Source organism: Mya arenaria, chromosome 9 (genome assembly GCF_026914265.1).
Source record: "Mya arenaria isolate MELC-2E11 chromosome 9, ASM2691426v1".
Taxonomy (NCBI): domain Eukaryota; kingdom Metazoa; phylum Mollusca; class Bivalvia; order Myida; family Myidae; genus Mya; species Mya arenaria.
The window spans coordinates 40,610,370-40,634,900 of record NC_069130.1 but is presented as its reverse complement, the minus strand read 5'-3'; the positions used below and the strand labels follow the sequence as shown (position 1 = coordinate 40,634,900).

General features: G+C 36.7%; 2 long non-coding RNA genes across 2 annotated transcripts; one reads left to right on the top strand and one right to left on the bottom strand.

The window, feature by feature from the left end:
* Positions 1 to 9,602: 9,602 nt before the first annotated feature.
* Positions 9,603 to 14,333, top strand: LOC128203207 (uncharacterized). The gene is made up of 4 exons (XR_008255893.1): positions 9,603 to 9,819; positions 12,114 to 12,202; positions 12,711 to 12,925; positions 13,525 to 14,333. It is a non-coding gene; the product is annotated as an uncharacterized LOC128203207 (long non-coding RNA).
* Positions 14,334 to 16,917: 2,584 nt separating this feature from the next.
* Positions 16,918 to 21,329, bottom strand: LOC128246419 (uncharacterized). The gene is made up of 4 exons (XR_008263243.1): positions 21,223 to 21,329; positions 20,699 to 20,803; positions 19,288 to 19,471; positions 16,918 to 18,701 (listed from the first exon to the last, which is right to left on the bottom strand). It is a non-coding gene; the product is annotated as an uncharacterized LOC128246419 (long non-coding RNA).
* Positions 21,330 to 24,531: the final 3,202 nt, after the last annotated feature.

Below are 24,531 nucleotides of genomic sequence, written 5' to 3'. Positions count from 1 at the left end.
TATATAAGAAATAAGATTTATCCATATAATATTTGTACTAAACACGGATGAATAAATAGTATGTATTCCGACATTTTCCCAATGTCCATTAGAGGTTTGAAGTTCAAGATGGCATTTAAATGGGTTTAAGGGCAAATATTTTAAACAATCTTTCTTATTTATATTGAATATAAGGAAAAGTATATTTTTCGCTCTTCGCTCGCTTCGGTTTTTATGAAAACTGACAAACAATTTTTTTTATTTTTTTTTCGCTCGCTCGCTCCAATTTTTTTTTGGCAAAAATCCGAGGAACTAAACATTAATTTGGTGTGGCCTTAAACAAAAATAACAAAAGCTGGAACCTTTCAGCAAATGTTGATATTTGCTCCAATATCGTCTTTGAAGACCACAATTTTCATAAGCGTAAAAAACGCGTTTGAAAATTAATAACGGCTGTGGTGTTGCGTGATTGGTTGATTGAGATTATCACCTGATGTTATTATTGTATCATTAACAGATCAACATATCCACCACTTGTGTGACCGTGTGGTCTAACCGGCTGTTTTACACTTTTTTCTGGACTATACCGACCTGGGTTCGAACACCATTAAAACCAAAATAATTTTTTTATGCTATAACTGTATTCTTTCTGCAATTTCGATATCACAGACTAAAATAATGATGTGTTTTCAGATGCATTACCGGGAAAACTATTTTTTGGCCAAAAACATGAGCGACTCTCTTTAACATAAGTGATTTTGAGTCATAACATGAGTTGAGCTTAAGAAGTGATATTGGAGCCTGGTCAAAGTATTCTCTACCATTTTCAAGTACTTACTTGAAGGGGCCAGACACCAGATGGTCCAGAAATCGGCAAAACAGTATTTCTTCAAAACAAGCCTAAAAGTGCCAATGTCAGCTGGTAGGAGGCCGATAAAACACAACTGGTAGGAGGCCGATAAAACACAACTGGTAGGAGGCCGATAAAACACAACTGCCAGGAGGCCGATAAAACACAACTTGACATGGTTTAAATTTTAAACGCATCAATCATGTTGCTTTTTCATCTGTGTTTCCGCGTTTGAAATAGCACAAAACGGTTTCCAAGAGTAAACCGTATATGTATAAGAGTAAATATAAATATACCGACGGTATTTTTAAACTTACTGGGATTTACGTGGTAAACCCTTGTAAATTTCGAATCGGAAAAATGCGCAAAAACTGTGAAGAATACACGTGTAGTAAGCGATGTGATTACATCAGTAAGTAAGATTGAATGCAATGCGTTGAACGCAACGATGACAATTTTAGGTAACTTTTTGACAATTTACTTTTTTTCTTTCATTTGTTTCATCTGGTGTCTAGTCCCTTTAAGTGTGTGCATTGTCTATATTATGTGTGTAATGTTAATCGAAAACACTTTATTATTGTATTTTCGATTCAATTGTATTGGGCATTGGGCCTTTATGTAACTATTTCATTCATAACAGTTAAGTGACACTGGTGAAATCTGTGTAATCACTGAAGTATCTTTCTTACTCTAAAAAATAACAGCTGTAATGATGTAAGGTGCGCTCACAGTCCACATTTAAGTTTTCATACTCAAGCACCTGACTATTGGTTGAATTTTCACCATTCTTACATTTGGAACTGTTCGGCCATTTTCCATCGAAAACAACCTCATATATTTAAGGACGGTTTACAATTTCAGAAATCTAAACATTTAATTGCAAGTAGATCACGTAGTAATTTCAATTAAGCAGTTAAATTTTCTTTTGGAATCATAATTATTCATACAATAATACATTTCAATGGCACCATCTGTGATCTCCTTCAGATATATTTTAACGAGTTAATTAGATCGCAATCTCTCTCTTGTTGATCAAGTTGAATTTCCCCAACTGTTTGATTAAAAGTCTGTCCGGGAGCGTGGTTCAATACATTGACAACACTCAGGAGGGATATATGTGTATAAACGAAAAACGAAATTATTAATATATTTTTTTTATTGATGGAACAACATGGATAGCTGCATTGAGCTTGGAAGACATTCTGTTTGAAGTACGTAATGCTGCTTTATTAAGAACAAAAGTTTTAAGTTTGGATGGTTATATCAAAATGGAAATAAGGTATATTGTCATGTAAAAACAAATACTATCAGATCTATAATACAATTTCAGTTGTTAAAACACAAAGTCACATTGATGTTTAATTTCAAAGCCATACAATATCCATGTATCTTTAAAATATGAACACCATAGCAACCAAGGCGAGGAGAAGAGCGGAAACCATGGTAACAGTCACATGACTTGCGCTATTGCAGTAGTCTGTGCTGCAGGTGCTGGTGTATGTCGATAAAGATTCGACCTCTGTGCAAATATCCTGGGAGGAACTGGTAGACTCGCACCCTCGAGCAACAGCTGCAAAACAACAAAACTTTTTTTAAATATTGGACATTCGCGCGTGCATGACTTTGACCATTGGACATTCAAATGCGAAAGGCACAACATTGGACATTGGATATTCAAAACGAAAGACGTACTGGCACGAAATTGACCATTGGACATTCATAAACGAAAGTCGTGCAGGCACCACATTGACCATTGGACATTCATAAACGAAAGTCGTGCTGGTACCACATTGACCATTTGAAAATCATAAACGAAAGTCGTGCTGGCACTACATTGACCATTGGACATTCACGAACGAAAGTCGTGCTGGCACGACATTGACCATTTGAAAATCATAAACGAAAGTCGTGCTGGCACTACATTGGATATTCAAAAACGACACACCGATTTAGCTTTCGGAATAATAAAGTTAATAATCACAAAATATTTATAAAAGAAGTTTCGTATACTTATTCTTCACTGTGGCCTTTTGCTTATGATTACTAGTAGTTTATTACCAATTAATTCCAAACTTTCCAACTGTAATGCTGTGTCAGTGATCTCTGTGAATTTGAAGAAAGCTAGGCTTTTAAAATTAGAACACTTACCAATCATAAAATACCAGATAGCCGAGCTTTCTTTGTATATACATAACGTTACGTTACTAGTTATTTTTTCAATAAATAAAAGATCATAATGGGAAATAAATGCATGTTAGTGCCTACAACTGCCATTCTTGTATTATTTTACAAGCTTAATGTTAAGTGGTTAACTAGTTAACAGTGGCGGCTCTACCGGGGGTGGGGCACATAGGGCCCGTGCCCCCCCACCCCAGCGAGCCGGCAAGTAAAGTTTTAGAGGGCACATCTTTATTGTTTTAACTGTACAAATAAGTTGTTTTGTCACAATTTAAATTTTATATAAGCATTTGAGCAAATAAACAACCAGATGATCGAGTATTATATAGTATACGAAACAAAAAAATATTTTGAAAAATGACATCGGGGCCCGAACATTCGATAAAAAAATCGGCGCCGCATTTTACACAGACAGCTGATCAAAAGTTAGCCTGGGTTACCTGCCCTTACCCTTTCATTCTCTTGTTGTGCAGAGTACGCTGGGAACCAGGCAAATCAAAAGTACACAACTATGGCTGTTAAAAAAGTTTAAATTTAGAACGTTGCCGCTTTAAAACTTTCCATTTCGGCTTTTTTTATCGTCTAGTTCTCTGAATTATGCTAGAGCCTTTGTAAATTAATACATAATAATTTATTTGAAACCCTTTTTGGAATTTGTTGTCAAGTTGTTTTTTAACTCAGTTAAATTTATAACCATGACATCCGAAGCACAGGCATCTGGTCCGAAGTACCTACAGTATCGTTGAGTGCAATCAATTTGGTGTAGTGAATGTTTATATAGCACTTATTTTTAACGATGGTTAACGACTAAGCCTGTTAATCTGTCGACCCTAGTTCGATTCCCCAAATCAGCTTTATTGTTTTTTTGAAAGGTTTATCTCAGTAAATGATATCTTTTTATTTCAATTTATATGCCAAACATTATTGACAGTGAAGACAGATGTTAATTCCGTGCCATTATATGATTAAAATAAAGCATTCCAAAAAAGTTTAATATGTTTATAAATAGTTGTGCCCCCCCCCCCCATTTAGAAAGTTCTGGGTCCGCCGCTGTTCTTTAATAATATTTTGTTATGATATTTTGGTTAAGGTTATGTGGTCTTTGAGATTTTGTTTCAGGTAACCTTCGAGGATCAGTTAAGTTGTATTATAATCTTTCTTGAGTCGCAACGCTCTTTTGCCTCCATTATAGTGTCTCAGATTACTGCATAGCATTGAAAATAACAAAACTGTGCACATAAAGATTTTCTGAAGTTGTATTAAGTTTTCTTTCATATATTATGTTAATTCAAAAAATTGGTCAATTAGATATGGCACATATAGTTATAAAGCATAATTTGTACAGAAGTGTAATTGTGTCATAACTCAAGTTAATTTTAATGTTCGTGAAGTTGGCAGCCCAGCAGCGTAAAGTCAGCAGCCCAGCAGACTGGCAGCCTAGCAGCGTGAAGTCAGCAGCCCAGCAGACTGACAGCCTAGCAGCGTGAAATCAGCAGCCAGCAGCGTGAAGTCAGCAGCCCGGCAGACTGGCAGCCCAGCAGCGTGAAGTCAGCAGCCCAGCAGACTGACAGCCTAGCAGCGTGAATTCAGCAGCCCAACAGACTGACAGCCTAGCAGCGTGATGTCAGCAGCCCGGCAGCCCGACAGCCCAGCAGCTTGAAGTCAGCAGCCCAGCAGACTGGCAGCCTAGCAGAGTGAAGTCAGCAGCCCACCAGACTGACAGCCTAGCAGCGTGAAGTCAGCAGCCTAGCAGACTAGCAGCATAGCAGCGTGAGTTAGCAGTCTAGAGGCATGCCGGCGTGAAGTCAAAATCTGAGCAGCTGGGCAGATTAGCAGCTATGCTAAGACGAACTTGTGTGAAGTTTCCCGTCGGTTTTCAGTATTTCAAAGCCAGAAAAAATAACATAAAAAATGAAAAAAAAAATCATTTACAATAGTTGGTTGGCAATACAGACCTTTAACTAAAGCAAAAATACTAAAATGAATCATTTAAAAACATGTACACTATTCCTTTTTTGTCAACTAAAGAAATCACTTTACTCCACTTTTGATTTCAAGCCCTAGGCGTTTTACGGTATTTTTACTCGGGCTGGATACATGGCTTCTAGTATATGAAAAATGAAAAAAAATCATTCACAATAATTCGTTTGCAAAATACTCTTTAAATGACGCAAAATACTAAAATGAATACTTTTTCAACATTTACACTATTCTTTGAGTGTAACTGAAATCATCACTTTACTCCACTTTTTATTTTAGTTTTCATTCTGGCAGCCCTGAGCAGCCCGGGCAGCCCCAGGCAGCCCCAGGCAGCCCCAGGCGTTTATGGTAGTTTTACTCGGGCTGGATACTTGGTTTCTAGTATATGAAACGTTCGAATGATTACAAATTTAATAACTTAACAACACGGAAATTTCAGAAATTCATGTTTTCAAAGCCGAAAAAAATTGAAAAAAAAAAATTCACAATAGTTCGTTTGCAAAATACTCTTTAAATGACGCAAAATACTAAAATGATAACTTTTCAACATTTACACTATTCATTGAGTGTGAACTATAAACATCACTTTACTTCACTTTTCTATTTTAGTTTTCATTCTGGAAGCCCCGGGCAGCCCCAGGCAGCCCCGGGCGTTTTATGGTATTTTTACTCGGGCTGGATACATTGTTTCTAGTATATAAAACCTTCGAATGATTACAAGTTGAATGACCTAACAACACGGAAAATTCAGAAATTCATGTTTTCAAAGCCGAAAAAAATGAGAAAAAAAATATTCACAATAGTTCGTTTGTAAAACACCCCTTTAAATGACGCAAAAATACTCAAATGAATAATTTAAAAACATTTACACTATTTTTTTGTGTTAACTAAAACATCACTTTACTCCACTTTTCGACTTTAGTTTTCTGGCAGCCCGGAACAGCCTGGAGCAGCCTCAAGCGTATAACGATATTTTTACACGGGCTGCATACAAGGCTTAAATTCTGTGTAACGTTCGGATGATTCCAAGTTTAATGAATTTAAAGCAAAGATAAGATGTAAACTGTTACAGAACACTAATTATTTGACGTAATCTTGCTACAATTTCACTCGATTTTTATCGCTCTGCTAAGACGAAATCGTGCGAAGTTTCCCGTCGTTTTTGTAAAAAAAACGCGCGTCTTCAAATTCGAAACACTTCATTTTGCCATTTAAGCTGTAATTTAGTTTCCCCTTACCACACTACGCATCAGAGCGTTATATGCTGAATATTGTCTTTTCTAACTACACGGAAAATTCAGAAATTCATGTTTTCAAAGCCGAAAAAAAAAAAATCACAATAGTTCGTTTGTAAAACACCCCTTTAAATGACGCAAAAATACTCGAACGAATAATTTAAAAACATTTACACTATTTTTTGTGTGAACTAAAAACATCACTTTACTCCACTTTTCGACTTCAGTTTTCTGGCAGCCCGGAACAGCCTGGAGCAGCCTGAAGCGTATAGCGATATTTTTACACGGGCTGGATACAAGGCTTTAATTCTGTGTAACGTTCGGATGATTCCAAGTTTAATGACTTTAAAGCAGAGATGAGATGTAAAATGTTACAGAACACTATTTATTATCATTATTTCGAAACCGTGAAAAAAACACAGAAAAAAATGAAAATTCCTTCACAATGGTTTGTTTACAAAACACGCCTTTAAATGACGCAAACTACTAGAAGGTATACTTTTAAAACCTTTACACCATTCTTTTCATGTAAACTAAGGCATTTCTTTATACTCACTTTTAGATTTCAGCCTGCTAGCAAATCTTGCTCGTTCCAGCAATGCCAAGCGTTTTATAGTATTTTAACCCAGGCTGGATACAAGTTTTTCAGTATTTGTAATGTTTGGATAATTCCACGTTAAATGAGTTCCAAGCAAAGGAAATATGTGAACTGTTTCAGAACAACAAGTAGTTTACGTAATATTACTAGCAGACAAGTCGTTCCTGCAATCCAAGGGAAGATAATTTACTATTAAAGTGCAACTTTTAAGCTTAATTTTAAAATTCTGAAATGTGTGAACGGGAATATGGGAACAGTTTCAGTATCGGTAAACTCACAAAACTGCAACAATCTATGTTTTACACATAAAAGCTTCAATCATCCTGAATATAATCCATACATAATATTAATAATAAGCCACACATGTATTACAAAACAATATGTTCTGATTTTATAGAAGAAAATTAATGTGTCCAAATTATCGCTTCAAATCAAATCTTAATCGGCAGGAATAGAATAAAAAAAAACCTATCTAAAATTCTCAATTCTAAAGTGCGTATATTTTATCTTTTGTAATTGGTTTCTACCGTACATGAAGCAGATGCCAGTCAAACCAGCTGACCGATAATCGATTGCATAATCACCGCCAAGATAAGGCGGGGCTTATCAGTTGCCCAGCGCTTTCCTCCATGATCTCCAACAATAATGAATTGACATGACGCAGACTGCCTGTCAGACTAGCCGCTTCAAATCAGACTGACCAATCAGCGTCCAAAATGGGCGGGGCTTATATGTAACCCGTTGCTATCAATCGATGTTACTCTAGAGTCCCGACAAAAGGAAAATAGGAAAGCAAAAAATTCTGACTTTTTAATTTAAGCAAAGGAAATGCAAAATGAATGAATCCTCCAAATATATCGATCGTTTAATGTAAATTTTGATGTAAATAATATTCGTAAAAGTAGAAAATATCATTATGAGTACATGGAATCTATTAAGTGTGTACTACTGACGTTATTTTGCGATGTTTTTATATTTTCAAATGTGTATCATTCTGGTGCATAAAATAAAGCATTTTGTTTGTTAAGATATACTTTTAAGGTATTGTTTTTTTAAGAATTAAGAAAAAAATAAAATAAAATATGACTTAAGATTACAATAAGTATAAACATTTTTAAATATATGTATTCAATGTTTAAATACAAATCACCTGATATCCAGAATAGTGTACCTTACCGACTTCGTTTTTTGCGCAGTATCAAATAATCTAACCCCTATACCTGTTTCTCATTCAATGCGTATTGTATTAAAACGTTTAACATGACGTTATACGTAATATTATTATTGTTAAGAAGAGCTTTGTTTTGAAAAAAAAAACACTGATCAATACTATAACAGTAATTGTTTATTTCCGTTAAATTCATAATTCAGCATGTTTTTTCTGTTAAACCCCGAATAATAAAAATTATCAAATCATTATAGCACTGATTATAAATGAACTAGAGTTAAATAGGTTATATAAGCTCATTTAGGGTGGTTATAGCTCACATACAAATACACGCACATAACCCAGGTACAATAAAAGCACGCACGTAAGAATGCGTAAAAACTCACCCCACAAACCATCCCACACTCAAGAACGCGTGCGCACGCAGGAAGGTATGCGGACACGCTCGCACGCGCACACGCACACGCACACGCACGAACACACACGTACACATGCACATATGCCCATACGCTAGCCCATACATACGCACATATACACACACGCACACGATTACGCCCACACACACGCTCTCACACTCATACACGCTATCCCATGCAGGCATGTATGCACACACGCGTTCACAGCCATTGTACGCACGGCAAAGTGCAGGATAATGTAGCTTAGTAGGCTTTTGTATCATGGGCATTGAATGCATTGCCGAAACAGAATAATTCGATATTGGTAAAAACAAACAATGCGTTGATTAAAAAATTAAATTTTTTAGTGAACTTATAACATTTAACTTCAAGATCATCATTTTAGCCATTTGGAACATATATTTTATCGTATTGTGTGTGTGTGTGTGTGTGTGTGTGTGTGTGTGTGCGCGCGCGCGCGCGTGTGTGTGTGTGTGTGCGTGGGTGCGTGCGTGCGATTGCGTGTGCGTGCGTGCGTGCGTGCGTGTGCGTGGGTGCGTACATGTGATTATATGTGTTTGTGTGCGCGTGTGTGAGCGCGCGTGCGTGCGCGCGTGCATGCGAGCGTGCGTGCGTTTGTGTGTGTGTGCGTGCGTGCGTGCGTGCGTGCGTGCGTGCGTGCGTGCGTGCGTGCGTGCGTGCGTGTGTGTGTGTGATTGTATATATGTGTATGCATGCGTATGTTCGTGCGCGCGCGCGCGTTCGTGTGCGTGTGCGCGTGTGTGTGTGTGTGTGCGAGCAAGCTTGTCCGCATACCTGCCTGCGTGTGCACGCGTGCTTGAGTGTGGACGGGTTTGTGGGGTTAGTTTTTACGCGTGCTTGCGTGCGTGCTTTTATTGTACCTTCGTTATGTGTGTGTGTTTGTATGTGAGCTATAACCACCCTTAAAGATGTACGTTCAGCGAGAATTTTGGTTATAAAACACAAAAATAACACAACTGTCGTGAAAAGGCATCCTTATTTTAGCGTTGTGCGAAATTTCGTCTCTAGATTCCACTCCGATGGCCTGATATTAACACGATTTTCAGACCATATTTATTTTTTGGTGGTTACCAAAAAATCCGCTATGGCCTACTCGGAGTTATTCCGAGCAGTTCCGAAAGCCTACGAAAGTATACGGAGCACAAGCACGTGACAGTTATGAATATTCAATGAGGTCAGCAAATCAAAACAAAGATGGACAGATGAAAATGAAAAGAGAAACAGAGGCAGACAGAGATTGCCAAAATCGATCAGAAAGCGACGGTAAATGAAAAATGTAGGAAAGATATTGACGTCGATGGTTTATTTAGGCATTCATTGAAAGAAAAGGATAGCATTCAAAGCTTCAAATGGAATGGGAAAATGGAGGGCGTGGAAACGAAACATCACGATAGGTTTGTGTTTTATCTTTAACATTTTACCTGATGTTTGAAAAACATTGATAGTTTATTTATTAACAGTCAGTAGGGCTATCTTTCGACACACTTTATGGCGGGTGCACATACCCCATTTCCTTGGAGAACGGATGTACTTATTCGCCAAAATGTTAGTGAAAGTTCCTATTCAAAATCCAAAATAATTTCGAAATCAAACAAGAGCTGTCAGAGGCAGCATGATCGACTTTTTTCATTGCTATAATGCACCAGTCAGTTGTAACCACGCCCCCCCCCCCAGGTCCGGGGGTATACTGGGGAAATGGGGCGTGGTTTTACCTTCCAGGTGGCCTCGCAGTACCGCGTAAATGGGGTGGTTTTATGTTCGCAAAAATTTGTGGGGAATGGACCTTACCTAGGGTCCCTGGGGTGCGGGGATTTTACCAACTGGTCGTCCCGGCAGGGCCGGGATTTTACCCGGGGTAGGCTGGAACGAAAGTCAAAGTCCCTGCTATTCCCCGGACCTACGGGGCTCAGGTTACAAATGACTGGTACATAAGCATTAAGGATTTCAGCACTTGCAATATCAATATGGGGGACACACCCCACACCTAACCCCATAACTTCCTTGGTACACTAATAAGCAATCAGGCATACTTTTTTTTATTGTTTTGACATTTCTTATCTTCTCCCTGTACGCTTAAGTAATAAAAATGGTCAAAAGACTCGTTGAAAGTCATGGCATATTTTTATATAGGATTAAAAAGAAATAAATTGCCCAAAATGTACCATTTCGGACTAGATATTATGTACATTTCCTAGAGGGTGAACCTGGCCGTTTGCCATCATTGCTGACCAGAATTATTCAGTTCGGGGGGGGGGGGGGGGGGGGGACACACGTTGAAAGGTTACAACCCCTGAGTGACTCCAATCTTGTGTCAATTACTGGATCCGCCTTTGACAGGCTTTGGCAAAACATGCCTGGATCACTGTAAAACTAGAAATGTGTCCATAGGACACGGATGCCCCCACTTCGATTTTTTGTCACAGAAAATAAGCCATAATGATTATTCAGGATAATCTGCACATATAGGATAAGTTGAGTTGAGTTGGGTTTTACGGCATCGCAAGACTGTATAGGTTATATGGCGCCATTCAGGCAGGAAAAAACTTGTTGGATCCACATTGGACACATACTTTTCAAGAATTAGATTGGAAACATATATTTTTGAAGTATTTTTGGCAAAAAAGGGCCGTAACTCCTAAATGACTAAAGCGATTTCCATGACTATCGAACTTGATCAAGATATTATGGTCACAAACATGTGTTTAAAGTTTGGTGAGGATTGGACAAACGGTTTTCAAGAATTAGATCGGAAACAATCTTCGGGACGTACGTACGTACAGACAGACAGACAGACAGACGGACAGACGTACGTACGGACAAGGGCAACCCTATATGCCGCCACTTTGTGGAGGCATAATAAGATTACATGCAAAATCCAGAATTTCTAAGTCAAATTTTAAAAGGGCAAAATAGTTGGCATCATATGCAAGTTAGAGATATCGTGAAGAACTTGAAAAAGTCAAGCTAAATCCAATAGCAACTGCAATTCAATTGAAAACAACAATTGTATACAGCACATTTATTGGCATTTCAATATATGTAATTTGTTTTGAAATATTTTCATTACCAAAAAATTGCATTTGATGTCTTTTTTGACTAACTGAAGGACCTGAGCCCAACCCCCAAATGTGTAAATACAGACCTTCAATAAGCTGTGATAAAGCATTCGTTTGTTAAGAAAATCCATTCCTTTTGACAAATGGTCGAAATTAACACAAGCCAGTAAGCCATGCACTGGTAAAATGCCTCGGGTCTTACCCAAATTCTGATTTTTTTATAGTAGGGCTTGTTTGAAATTTGATTCAAAGCTAAAGTATACGAATCAGGGCTTCTTCATCAAAAAGTCTAATTTCAATGATTGTTTTGATCCTGCTCATGATTGAAATGGCATTTGAAAAAAAATATTTTATCATTTTTATATCAATAATATAAGAACCTGGCTTTAAATAGAAATTGGTACATATGTGATACTAGTTAACATGTTAAAGGTAGTCCATCCATCTTTTATGCAAAAAAATAATGCAAAAAATTATATTTCTTTTCTTTTTATATTTCTGTTTTGTATATGAACTCTACAAAATACATGTACCAAGGGTTTAATTATTATAAGATAAATGATTTGCTGAAATTTCTATATAAACATAATATAATAATAGTTAATAAAAATTTACAGTATTTTGGGTTTCAGTATCTTTTGACATGACGCTTCAAGACTCCGATGTCAGGAGGCTGGTGATGTCACAGATTTTAACCTGGCTTGAACATGCCAAGTGTACTGTAAGTACAGTTTTTTTGCAAATACAAAAAATATCATTCAAACTTTTCAAATATAGAAAATCAAAGGCAGCGTTTTATCAACTCCAAAATCTCATTTTCTATTCATAAGTGTTAGAAAGGCTTTTAGGCAAAAAACATCATACTTTTTGAAAGTAAGTATGAATAACTGCACTCACCTCTTTTGTCAGCATATCTTATATCACTGGTTTCATGATATAAGCTTAAAAAGTGGCTAATGAATTCCAAAACAAAAATTGAAATAAAATATGTTTACACAGTCCATAGGTGAGAATGCAGCTTTAAAAATCATGAAAAGGTAGAAAAGAGGTTGATATCCTTTTTATCAAATAAGGCCTGATATTTGTGTCATGAAAATGCAGTGATTTGAGCTTGGAAGTATATGTTGGTATATTGATTAAGTATTTATAATATTGATAATTAACATATAACATTTATTGATGATATAAGTAGATAAATGAAAATAAAATGAAATGCTATTTATTTTAAGGGCATCTCAGCTGTTCTTCTCCATCATTTGACGGATGAGCATGAGTGGCCTCCCCCGATTCAATATTATGAGTAAAGTCATGGGCCATTGAGCCAAGAGGAGAGGAATTCACCATGGCTTAACAATAAAAAAACACTTTAGTACCCTTAAAGCCCTCAGAGTGATTGTCCTTGACAACCACCTTCCATCAAAGATGCATACTATCTAGTATACAGGTAAATAAATTTAATGTACAGCAAGCTTTGACTCTTTTCACATCTTATATTAGTAGAAGTTTGAAGTTATACCCTTTTATATATTATATTATTAAAAATCAGGGAATTCAGGCTATTTATACAGGAAACAAGAATAAGCATTTCATAAAATAACTGCATCATAATTCATGAAATTGAAATGCTCTGATCACATTTTCAGGCTTAAAAGCTGCACTCCCACAGATTGAACGTTTTGACAACTTTTATTTTTTTTGTCTTGGAACGAGCAGATTTTTATATTTAAGTTAAAGAAAGTGATGTTTATGCATTTAACATTATTTTTCGAACGGAAATATGAAAAACTGCCATCTGATTTTTTTGTCAGCAATCTTATATTATTGGTTTCCAGATATTCTCGCAAAAATGTGCTCTTTGCAAGACAAAAAAAATAAAAATGTAAAATTTGTATATCTGTGAGAGTGCAGCTTTAAGTCTGGTTATAAGTGGAAATATTTATTTCGATAACTATCTTACTTCTAGATAATTGTGCGTGTGTGTGTGTGTGTGTGATGTGGTCAAATCTTATTCTGTAAATGAAACATTTCTTGTTTTGTATGCAGACTAAACCGGGCATGGAACAATAGAAGAGGATGGCAATATTCCCCAGTAAACGCAGTGAAAGAAAAAAGACCTATCCATACAGAGTCGCTGAAGAAACTGATCTTCATGTGTCACTTGACCAACAATTTTTCGATATGGGTAGAAAGGCTGTTATGGAGAAGCACTATCCTCGACAAATCTCTAGCCACCTTGAACAGTTATCTCCTTAACCAAGAAGGGAATTGTACAGCGAGCAAGAATCTAGGTTTAATAAGAGACATTTCTAGAGGTTTACTATGTGCTCCAATATTCATGAAACTTAATAACAATGGTCTCATTGTTGTCTTGTTTGAAACTAGGTCACATGTGGACTGAATGGAAGTCACTTGATTTTATTTTTAAAACGTTATAGAATCAAACCTTGATATTGCTTTGTAAGATTACATGTGTTCAAACTTAGTGAGAATGTTCACCTTGATGAAATGTTAAGGGAGATCAAGTTTGTCACATACGGTAAAAAATATGGTCACTTTTTAAGAAATACTTGGGTACTAAAAGCAAAATATGTACTCGCAATCATGTAAATTTGTGTGTATATTTGTTCTCTTCAGCTTTATAAGTCGTGTTACCTGCGACATGCTAACGCATTTTAAGTATTTAAAAAAAGTTTGATTTTATATTAAAGTGGATGGAACCTGACCAAAACCCTTTGAAAATAGGGTATATCAAAAGCACATAGGATACTTTGGAAGTTCATACATGTATATTGATTTATATGTGATGATTATTTTGGTGAAGTTCTCAAAAATAAACAAAATGTCAAATTAAATTTTTGTTTTTCATGGAATCTTTCTGTAAAAGAAAAAAAAAACACAACATGTAGACAAGTTAGCTTTTAGATAACTGGGCCAACATTAGTATTTCTTTTAAACATTAACTCTCATTAACTTTTGACATTATATAGCTCCGTAACAACAGTTTTATATAAGTGACACTGGCTAGAAATAGTGATGTTTGCGAGAAATGACAACAATCACAAGAAAGAGCATTTTTTTGAATAACATCTCTACCTTACCTGCCTTATAATTTTGGGGATGTTAACCTAAACAAACGTTTTTAAGACCATTTCAGAACAGTGTTGTGGTTGGGTATTTTGTAAATTGACTAGCATTTTCAAGAATTCATCTGTTTATATTAACTTTCAAAATATAATAAGCACTTAAGGAGCAATTGTCACATACCAGCAAATCATACATACTGACCATTCCGAACAACTCTTCGGGTGCATACAGAGGCAGCTCTTTTTTAGCTCACCTGTCACTTTGTGACAAGGTGAGCTTTTGTGATTGCCTTTTGTCTGGCGTGCGTCGTCCGTCAACAATTTACTTAAAAGACATCTCCTCCTTAACCGCTGGGCCAATATTAATAAACTTCATAGGGATGTTCCTTGGGTGGTCTTCTATCAAAGTTGTTCAAAGAATTCAATTCCATGCAGAACTCTGGTTGCCATGGCAACCAAAAGGAAAAACTTTAAAAATCTTCTTCTCCCAATACACAAGGCTAAGGCCGTTGATATATGGTAGGTAGGATCACCAAATGGTCCTCTACCAAGATTGTTCAAATTATGGCCCTTGGGTCAAAATTGGCCCCGCCCCGGGGGTCATGGGTTTTCTCTATATGTTAATAGTGAAAACTTGAAAAATCTTCTCCTCTGAACTTAATTGGCCTAGAGCTTAGATATTTGTCATGATTCATCGTCTAGTGGACCTCTACAAAGTTTGTTCAAATTATGGCCTTGGGGTCAAAATTGGCCCCACCCCGGGGGGTCATGCGTATTCTCTATATGTTTATAGTTAAAACTTCAAAAATCTTCTCCTCTTAACTTACTTGGACTAGAGCTTAGATATTTGGCATGGTTCATCGTCCAGTGGACCTTTACAGAGGTTGTTCAAATTATGGCCTTGGGGTCAAAATTGGCCCTGCCCCGGGGGGTCATGGGTTTTCTCTATATGTTTATAGTGAAAACTTCAAAAATCTTCTCCTTTGAACTTACTTGGACTAGAGCTTAGATATTTGGCATGATTCATCGTCTAGTGGACCTCTACAAAGATTGTTCAAATTATGGCCTTGGGGTCAAAATTGGCCCCACCCCGGGGGGTCATGGGTATACTTGATATGTTTATAGTTAAAACTTCAAAAATCTTCTCCTCTTAACTTACTTGGACTAGAGCTTAGATATTTGGCATGATTCATCGTCTAGTGGACCTCTACAAAGATTGTTCAAATTATGGCCTTGGGGTCAAAATTGGCCCTGCCCCCTTGGGGGGGTCATGGGTTTTCTCTATATGTTTATAGTGAAAACTTCAAAAATCATCTCCTCTGAACTTACGTTGCTTAGAGCTTAGATATTTGGCATGATTCATCGTCTAGTGGAACTCTACAAAGTTTGTTCAAATTATGGCCCTTGGGTCAAAATTGGCCACACCCCGGGGCTGATGGGTTTTCTCTATATGTGTTATAGTGAAAACTTAAAAAATCTTCTCCGAACTCACAAAGACATGTAACGTCTTAATTTAAACTGGATAACATATTTAGTGCACATACCAATTTTCAATATGGGCCACATACAACAATTAATAACAAATATACATATATAGATACGCATGTAAAATCAAGTAGTGACAAGAGCTTAGATATTTGGCATGATATATCATCTAGTTGACTTGTACCAATATTGTTCAATCTTTGGCCCTGGGGTCAAAAAATGGCCCCACCCGGGTTTGTTTGTTTATTTGAGTTTATCAAGGTCTGCCCTTTTGCGAAGAGACCTCTTGGTTCTTTAACGTGCCCAGTGTAAAGCACCGATACACGGGATACAACTTTCCTGGGTAGAACCAGTACTGAGTTTACCACTTTCCCAAGCACTACCCTTTAAATGCCAAGCGCCAGGCAAGGGAGCTACTTGTACCAGCTTTTAACGTCTTTCGGTATGACGCGGCCCGGGATCGAACCCACGACCTCCCGCTCCGTAGGCGGACGCTTAACCACAAGGCCACGGAGACGGATAGCCCCACCCGGGCGGTCATGGGTTTCCTTATATATATGTATATGATGAAAACTTAAAAAATCTTCTTCTCCGAAACCAAAAGGCGAAGGCCTTAGATATTTGGTATGAAGCATTGTTTATCGGACCACTATTAAGATTGTTCAAACTTTAGCCCTGGGGTCAAAATTGGCCACGCCCCGTGTTCATAGGCTTAGTTTTTTAATATTTGTATATAATGGAAGAATGTGCAATATATGACAGGTGAGCGATTCAGTGCCATTTGGCCCTCTTATTTACTATTTTGCTTACGCAAGTTATCGGATATATAAGATTTGAGTTTTTAAATCAAGAAGAAGTCAACAAACTGTGGGATCTTCATGGTTTTATTTCAGTTATTTACTTCTTTGTGGGAAAGTGTTTTTTTGCATTAATCTTTGTTCTACTTAAGAAATGGGCTGTATCAAAATTGAGCCTGCTTTAGGTCCATTTTATTATTTCTAAACAAGGTTGAGAAAGGTATGACACATTTTAAAGATAAAATGTGAAATTTGGATTCAAACAGACATATTGCTTGAGTGTCATTTGAAAGCGTTTTTAAACAGAAAAACAAGAGATGTTTGTCAAACATATGAACCCCCTCCCCTTGAGGAGCGCCAAGTTGTCAGGCTTTTTCCGCAAATTGAATTAAATATGCAAAGACTGAAATGACAGCTGACTTGTCATTGACATTAGATGCCTTTGCGGCAGTTTTAAGATTATGACCGTTCAAAGTGTGAGGATAGTAAGTAAAGTTCTAAATCATGTTCAGATGATGACTGATATTTGCAGATAAAAATATATCCTTTCAGCAGCAGGAAATAAGTAAATATGACAAAATACTTAATCATGCATATAGGTTGACCTCTGACTTCAAGATCTATAAGATCATCAACTGGTCACCCCCAACCTAGATGGCAAGTTTGAGAACCATGGGTGCAGGCATTGTCAAGTAATCACACGAATATGCTTTCAAGGTCACTGTAACCTTCACCTTTGACCTGATTACCCCTGAAATCAAAATGAACCATCTACTGGTAAAGCCAAATTCCCTTATCATGTTTGAGAGCCATGGGTGCAGGCATTGTTGATTTATCACTCGTTCATTCTTAACGCACTTTCGTCACTTAGGGCCAATGACTCCTTAAATCAGTTATGGTCATACCCAGCCTCAATGTCAAGTTTGATGATCATAGGGCCAGACATTGTTGTGATATCACTCAGAGAATCTTTGTTAACCTTTTCAACTTAAAGGTCACTGTGACTGTTACCATTGGCCCAATGACTCCTAAAATCAATAGGGGTCATCTACTAATCAGGCCCAGCCTCCATGTCAAATTTGATAACCATACCGTACGTTCAGGTATTTTTGAGTTATTTCTCGGACAAGCTTTAACAACTTTATACCATTAAAGGTCACTGTGATCTTGAACTTGGACCTGATGACCCCTTAAATCAATAGGGTTATCTACTGGTCAGGCCCAACATTCATGTCAAGTTTGATAACCATCTGTCCTTCAGTTGTTGAGTTATCACTTAGACAAGCTTTGGTCTACCAACAAAGCTGCGAATCGTCCGACCAACATGTGCAATGCAATATACCCCTCTTCCTCGGAGGGGGCATAAATATAAACAATAACATGAGTATACATAACATGCAGGTTTTCTGGCTTTCAAATTGAAACGAGAAAATTACTTAATGACAGTTTAGCAACCAAAGACAGTACAAATCAGTATTTATAAAATAACAAGTCATTCACAAAAGTATACAAAAATGACCTGATATTGTTTATATCATATTTTAATATTTAAGAAAATCAAGAGAACAGATACGATCCGTCTGCAAAAATTGTGTTCATCTACTGAACCCTCCTTTGCACAAGGCCAGTGTATTGTTCTTAGGGAATCGGGAAGGTTTCCTGGACTCTCCACACAACATAAGGGAATAGCCCTCTTGTCACCAGCCCAAAAATAACTCTGTGTCAGAACACAATATAAGTCGCCTAGTAGCGGTTGGGTGTGCCTGGTCCTCCTCATCAATGAACACAAGAAATCCTGCCTCATCAAATGGGCAAGGGTTAGAACTTCTTCATTCAAAACAAGGAGGTCAGAGTCCTGAAAGAGGGAAGGTTTATCAAAAGTCAGTAGCATAATTCACAGATACTAAGATTAAAAATAGGAAATATCCAGTGATGTGCTACTATTAAGTCATACTTACTTCAGTACGAATGTTCAAGAAAGTTCTCAGCACTCACCTAAACAGGAGTGCTTTTAATAACTTAGTAGATACAAACTTTGCCAGCATATAAAATAGCTTTTAAACGTTTATAAAATAACACTGCCCATATTTCATACATGCCAACAATTCAACTTGGTCTGCCTGTGTGTGACTACATGCATGTTAAGATGTTTAAAACCATATTTTTTAGAAAAATACAACACTAGACTTCCTATGAAGTACAAACATGCAAATGAGTTGTCAAGTATCCATTTTTCAGTACAAATTTTCAAGAACTCATTAGCAGTATTAAATAATGTAAAACCAGCTTTTAAATTCATATGAAATGTTATAATATTGTTCATAAATATCAACTTCATTTAACATTTAGGTACACTCATGTCTTAGATCTATACTGAATTTTAGTTTCTATAAGGTTCTTACAGCAGTTTGAGAAAGACTGGCCTCCCGGCTACAACATACTTTTTAACTCTGCATTGAAATGTCCCGGCAGTTGAAGCACACTCAAACCAGCTTGGAGTTCTACTCCCTTCCTCAGACTCTGGTCCAGCACCTCTAATACGAGCATCATGAATCCTGGCTCCATCTTGATGACCCTTATAATTGCTCCCTGAAGTTGCAGCTTTGTCAGCTTGCTCACTTGTTTCTAAAGATAATAAATAATATTACAAGTAAAATTGTACCTTTAAAATAGCGCAGCGCTTTGTTTGGCAAAAGGCACTAGACATTTTGGGAATTTTGAGTCGCAAATATTCCTAAATAGGGAAATTTTACAGTTAAAAAAACAAGACTTTCCGTCTCCTGCGAATAGAGAATTTTTTATAAATAAGTTTATTTTCCCGTTCAAAAGACCTTAAATGCCTGAAATATCAATACTTGGGGTATAAATATCTTTCGCAATAAATCATGACACAAAATATTTCATACTGATCGATCTCTGAATGTGATGAAAATCAATAATTTCTGATTTCATATATTTCCAAAACATTAGATTACATAACACATGGTTAATTAGGATGCTGAATGAGCCAGTACAGGTAAAAAGACTTCCATAAAAACGTTTGTTATTTTTGCCTTTGTTTGACTAGGATTTTTTTCTGAAGATTGGGAAAAAATATTGTATATGTTGCTTTGGGAATGGGTCTGATAGTCTGAGCTGTGGGTACTATAGAAAAAGCCCTGAAGCTTACTCTCATTATTGATCAACTTGTTTACATTTATTCCAAAACAACAAACCAGTTAGTTGTAACCATGCCCCCCCCCCCCACCGGTGCGGGAAGCAGGGACTTTGACTTTAGGTCCAGAAAATATCCCTGAACTGCTGGTAAAATCCCCACCAAATGCAACTGCACCCACGGGGATCAAAGGTAAGGCTCATTCCCCGCTATTTAAGCACTAGACAAAACCACCGCATTCACCCAGGTTCACATTGGAGGTAAAACACGGCCCATTTCGCCGGACCTGGGGGGATTGGGGGGCGTAGTTACAATTGACTGTTGCATAATTCTTACATGTTCACATTTCAATTGCAAATACTGACATGTTTTGGAAACTTGAAGAACATTTGGGAAGTATAATGGCAATTAAAGACAAATTATATATAAAAAGTCAAAACGGCCAATTAGTGAGAATTCAGCTTTAAAATATACAATATAAAAAACAATATGGAAAGGAGTACCCACCAAACATAATTGTGCCCCCCCCCCCCCCAAACATATTAATTATTACTTGATCAACTTGTAGTTTCACTTATGTGAAGTGTCAAATTATAGAGTGATCTAGTTTTGGATCCTTAATTCTCTGCATCATTGAAGTACATTAAAATACACATTTAAAATGGATTTCTAAGATGATGTACGTGTTATAAACTTACGCTGTTGTTTTTTTTGGGTTGGCTGAGTTATGGTATTTGAATCGACGGATCAGGCTCATCAACATTCTCTTTTAATATCAATTTGGGATAAGGGAATGGAGGTGACTGAAAATACAAAAATAATAAGGGAATGCTTGGAGGTGACTGAAAATACAAAAATAAGAATTTTATCTATACTGTACAGTAAATTATCTACCTGACACCCATGCAGATCACTACGTGATTTACTTTTAGTTTCATCTTTTTTACAATAGAAATAAGTCAACCAATCATGAATTAATGGTCCAGAAATCAAATGCACGTTTACTTACAAGTATGCGTTGCTCCAAACATAATACTGTACGATATCTATGATAAATTAGGCGCGATTGAATATTAACTTAATTTTACCCCACCCACTTCAGTTACTGTAGACATGCCTTTTGATTTATGGTAGAATTTAGAAAATATAAACAATAAAATGCAAGTTCGTTCATTACCTCATTAAAAGGTCGGTTAGAAGTAAAATAAAATAACGCTCTAACCTCAAGAGTAACTGGTAGAAACATTTCTTTTGATCATGTTGGTAGCTGAATGAAAGTCGCTATCGCCAGTATCGGTTGTTTACATGTATACGGGCGCTTCATTCATGTATTATGCAAATGATCGATTCCGAAGCTGGCTACGAACGGCTACGAACTGTGGCGGGTAATTCGAAAGTTGATATCTTTGATCTCCAAAATATCAACAAATGCGAGTTTTCTTTATAAAAAATTGAAATGTAACATCAAATGAATATGATATGAACTAGTATATCATACAATTTTAATTTTATTTATTCTCACGTATTTTTCTAATTACCGCTGAACGTATAACTTTAACAAATTGTGCTTTTATTAACTATTTAAATATAGTTCATTTATAATCAGTGTTAAATATTTTGATTATGTTTAATATTTGGAGTTTAACAGAAGGAAACCATGTTGAATTATGAATTTAACAAAAACAATTCCTGTTATCTTCAATTGATCAGTGGTTTATTCAAAACTAAGCTCTTTTTAGCATTAATAATATTACGTTTAACGTCATGTTAAACGTTTCAATGTAATACGTATTGAATAAGAAACAGGTATAGGTGTTAGATTATTTGATTCTGCACAAAAAAGTCGGTAAGGTACACTTTTCTTGATATCAGGCCATTTGTAATTAAACAATGAATACATGTATTTAAAAAATCAAAACAAAAATCAACAAATAAAGAAAGGCGCACTTATTCAGCGAAACACGACGCCGTTTTCCTCGCGAAAAATGACGTTATAGACGAGTTTAAAATAAAAACGTAAGACAAGAGACTGACAGCCTAGCAGCGTGAAGTCAGCAGCCTAGCAGACTAGCAGCATAGCAGCTTTTGAATTTGAAGACGCACGTTTTTTTTTTTTTACAAAAACGACGGGAAACTTCGCACAAAAAATAGTGTAAATGTTTTTTAAATTATTCATTTGAGTATTTTTGCGTCATTTAAAGGGGGTGTTTTACAAACGAACTATTGTGAATATATTTTTTTCATTTTTTTCGGCTTTGAAAACATGAATTTCTGAATTTTCCGTGTTGTTAAAAAAGACAATATTCAACATATAACGCTCTTGTTGCCTAGTGTGGTAAGGGAAACTAAATTACAGCTTAAATGGCAAAATGAAGTGTTTTGAATTTGAAGACGCGCTTTTTTTACAAAAACGACGGGAAACTTCGCACGATTTCGTCTTAGCAGGGCGATAAAAATCGAGTGAAATTGTAGCAAGATTACGTTAAATAATTAGTGTTCTGTAACATTCTACATCTTATCTTTGCTTTAAAGTCATTAAACTTGGAATCATCCGAACGTTACACAGAATTAAAGCCTTGTATCCAGCCCGTGTAAAAATATCGTTATACGCTTGAGGCTGCTCCAGGCTGTTCCGGGCTGCCAGAAAACTAAAGTCGAAAAGTGGAGTAAAGTGATGTTTTTAGTTCACACAAAAAAATAGTGTAAATGTTTTTAAATTATTTATTTGAGTATTTTTGCGTCATTTAAAGGGGTGTTTTACAAACGAACTATTGTGAATATTTTTCTCTCATTTTTTTCGGCTTTGAAAACATGAATTTCTGAATTTTCCGTGTTGTTTAGTCATTTAACTTGTAATCATTCAAAAGTTTCATATACTAGAAACAATGTATCCAGCCCGAGTAAAAATACCATAAAACGCACGGGGCTGCCCGGGGCTGCTTGGGGCTGCCAGAATGAAAACTAAAATAGAAAAGTGAAGTAAAGTGATGTTTATAGTTCACACTCAAAGAATAGTGTAAATGTTGAAAAAGTAATCATTCTAGTATTTTGCGTCATTTTAAGAGTATTTTGCAAACGAATTATTGTGAATTATTTTTTCATTTTTTTTCGGCTTTGAAAACATGAATTTCTGAAATTTCCGTGTTGTTAAGTAATTAAACTTGTAATCATTCGAACGTTTCATATACTAGAAACCAAGTATCCAGCCCGAGTAAAAATACCATAAAACGCCTGGAGCTGAAAGAATAGTGTAAATGTTGAAAAAGTATTCATTTTAGTATTTGCGTCATTTAAAGAGTATTTTGCAAACGAATTATTGTGAATGATTTTTTTTTCATTTTTCATATACTAGAAGCCATGTATCCAGCCCGAGTAAAAATACCGTAAAACGCCTAGGGCTGCTTGGGGTGTCAGACGCGTGAAATCAAAAAGTGGAGTAAATTGATTTCTTTAGTTCACAAAAAAGAAATAGTGTACATGTTTTTAAATGATTCATTTTAGTATTTTTGCTTTAGTTTAAGGTGTGTATTGCCAACCAACTATTGTAAATGATTTTTTTTTTTCATTTTTTATGTTTTTTTCTGGCTTTGAAAACTGAAAACCGACGGGAAACTTCACACGAGTTCGTCTTAGCATAGCTGCTAATCTGCCCAGCTGCCCAGCTTTTGACTTCACGCCGGCAGGCTTCTAGACTGCTAACTCACGCTGCTATGCTGCTAGTCTGCTAGGCTGCTGACTTCACGCTGCTATGCTGTCAGTCTGGTAGGCTGCTGACTTCACGCTGCTAGGCTGCCAGTCTGCTGGGCTGCTGACTTCAAGCTGCTGGGCTGCCGGTCTGCTGACTTCACGCTGCTAGGCTGTCAGTCTGCTGGGCTGCTGACTACACGCTGCTAGGCTGTCAGTCTGCTGGGCTGCTGACTTCACGCTGCTGGGCTGCCAGTCTGCCGGTTTGCTGACTTCACGCTGCTGGGCTGCTGGGCTGCTGGGCTGCTGACTTCACGCTGCTAGGCTGTCAGTCTGCTGGGCTGCTGACTTCACGCTGCTAGGCTGCCCGTCTGCTGGGCTGCTGACTTCACGCTGCTGGGCTGCTGAGCTGCCAGTCTGCCAACTTCACGAACATTTAATTTTATGCCTTTAAACTGAATTTCTTAAGAATATTGAACAATGACGTATATCGATATAATGTATATATAGAAATGCGCTTTTTAATTTTCTTTGAACATAAGTGATTTTGAATCATAACGCGAGTTGAGCTTGAAGCCTTGCCGTTGCATTTCATAAATCATTTTCTCTATTTCATCTTCTGTGATTGGTGAATTTAATGTTTCTTCATTTCTTGCACATTTACATAACTATGCTCTTGGTCATCTGTTTTCCCATCAATCGTTGTTATTCTTAAAACGTCATAAAATTTATGCAAGGGCGGGGTTATACATGCTTTCCTATTTTTGTTTAGACACTTTAAATAGGAACAATATGATTATAATTATTTTGTTTGTAATTCACGCACGCGGGACGATTTGTTGAACTT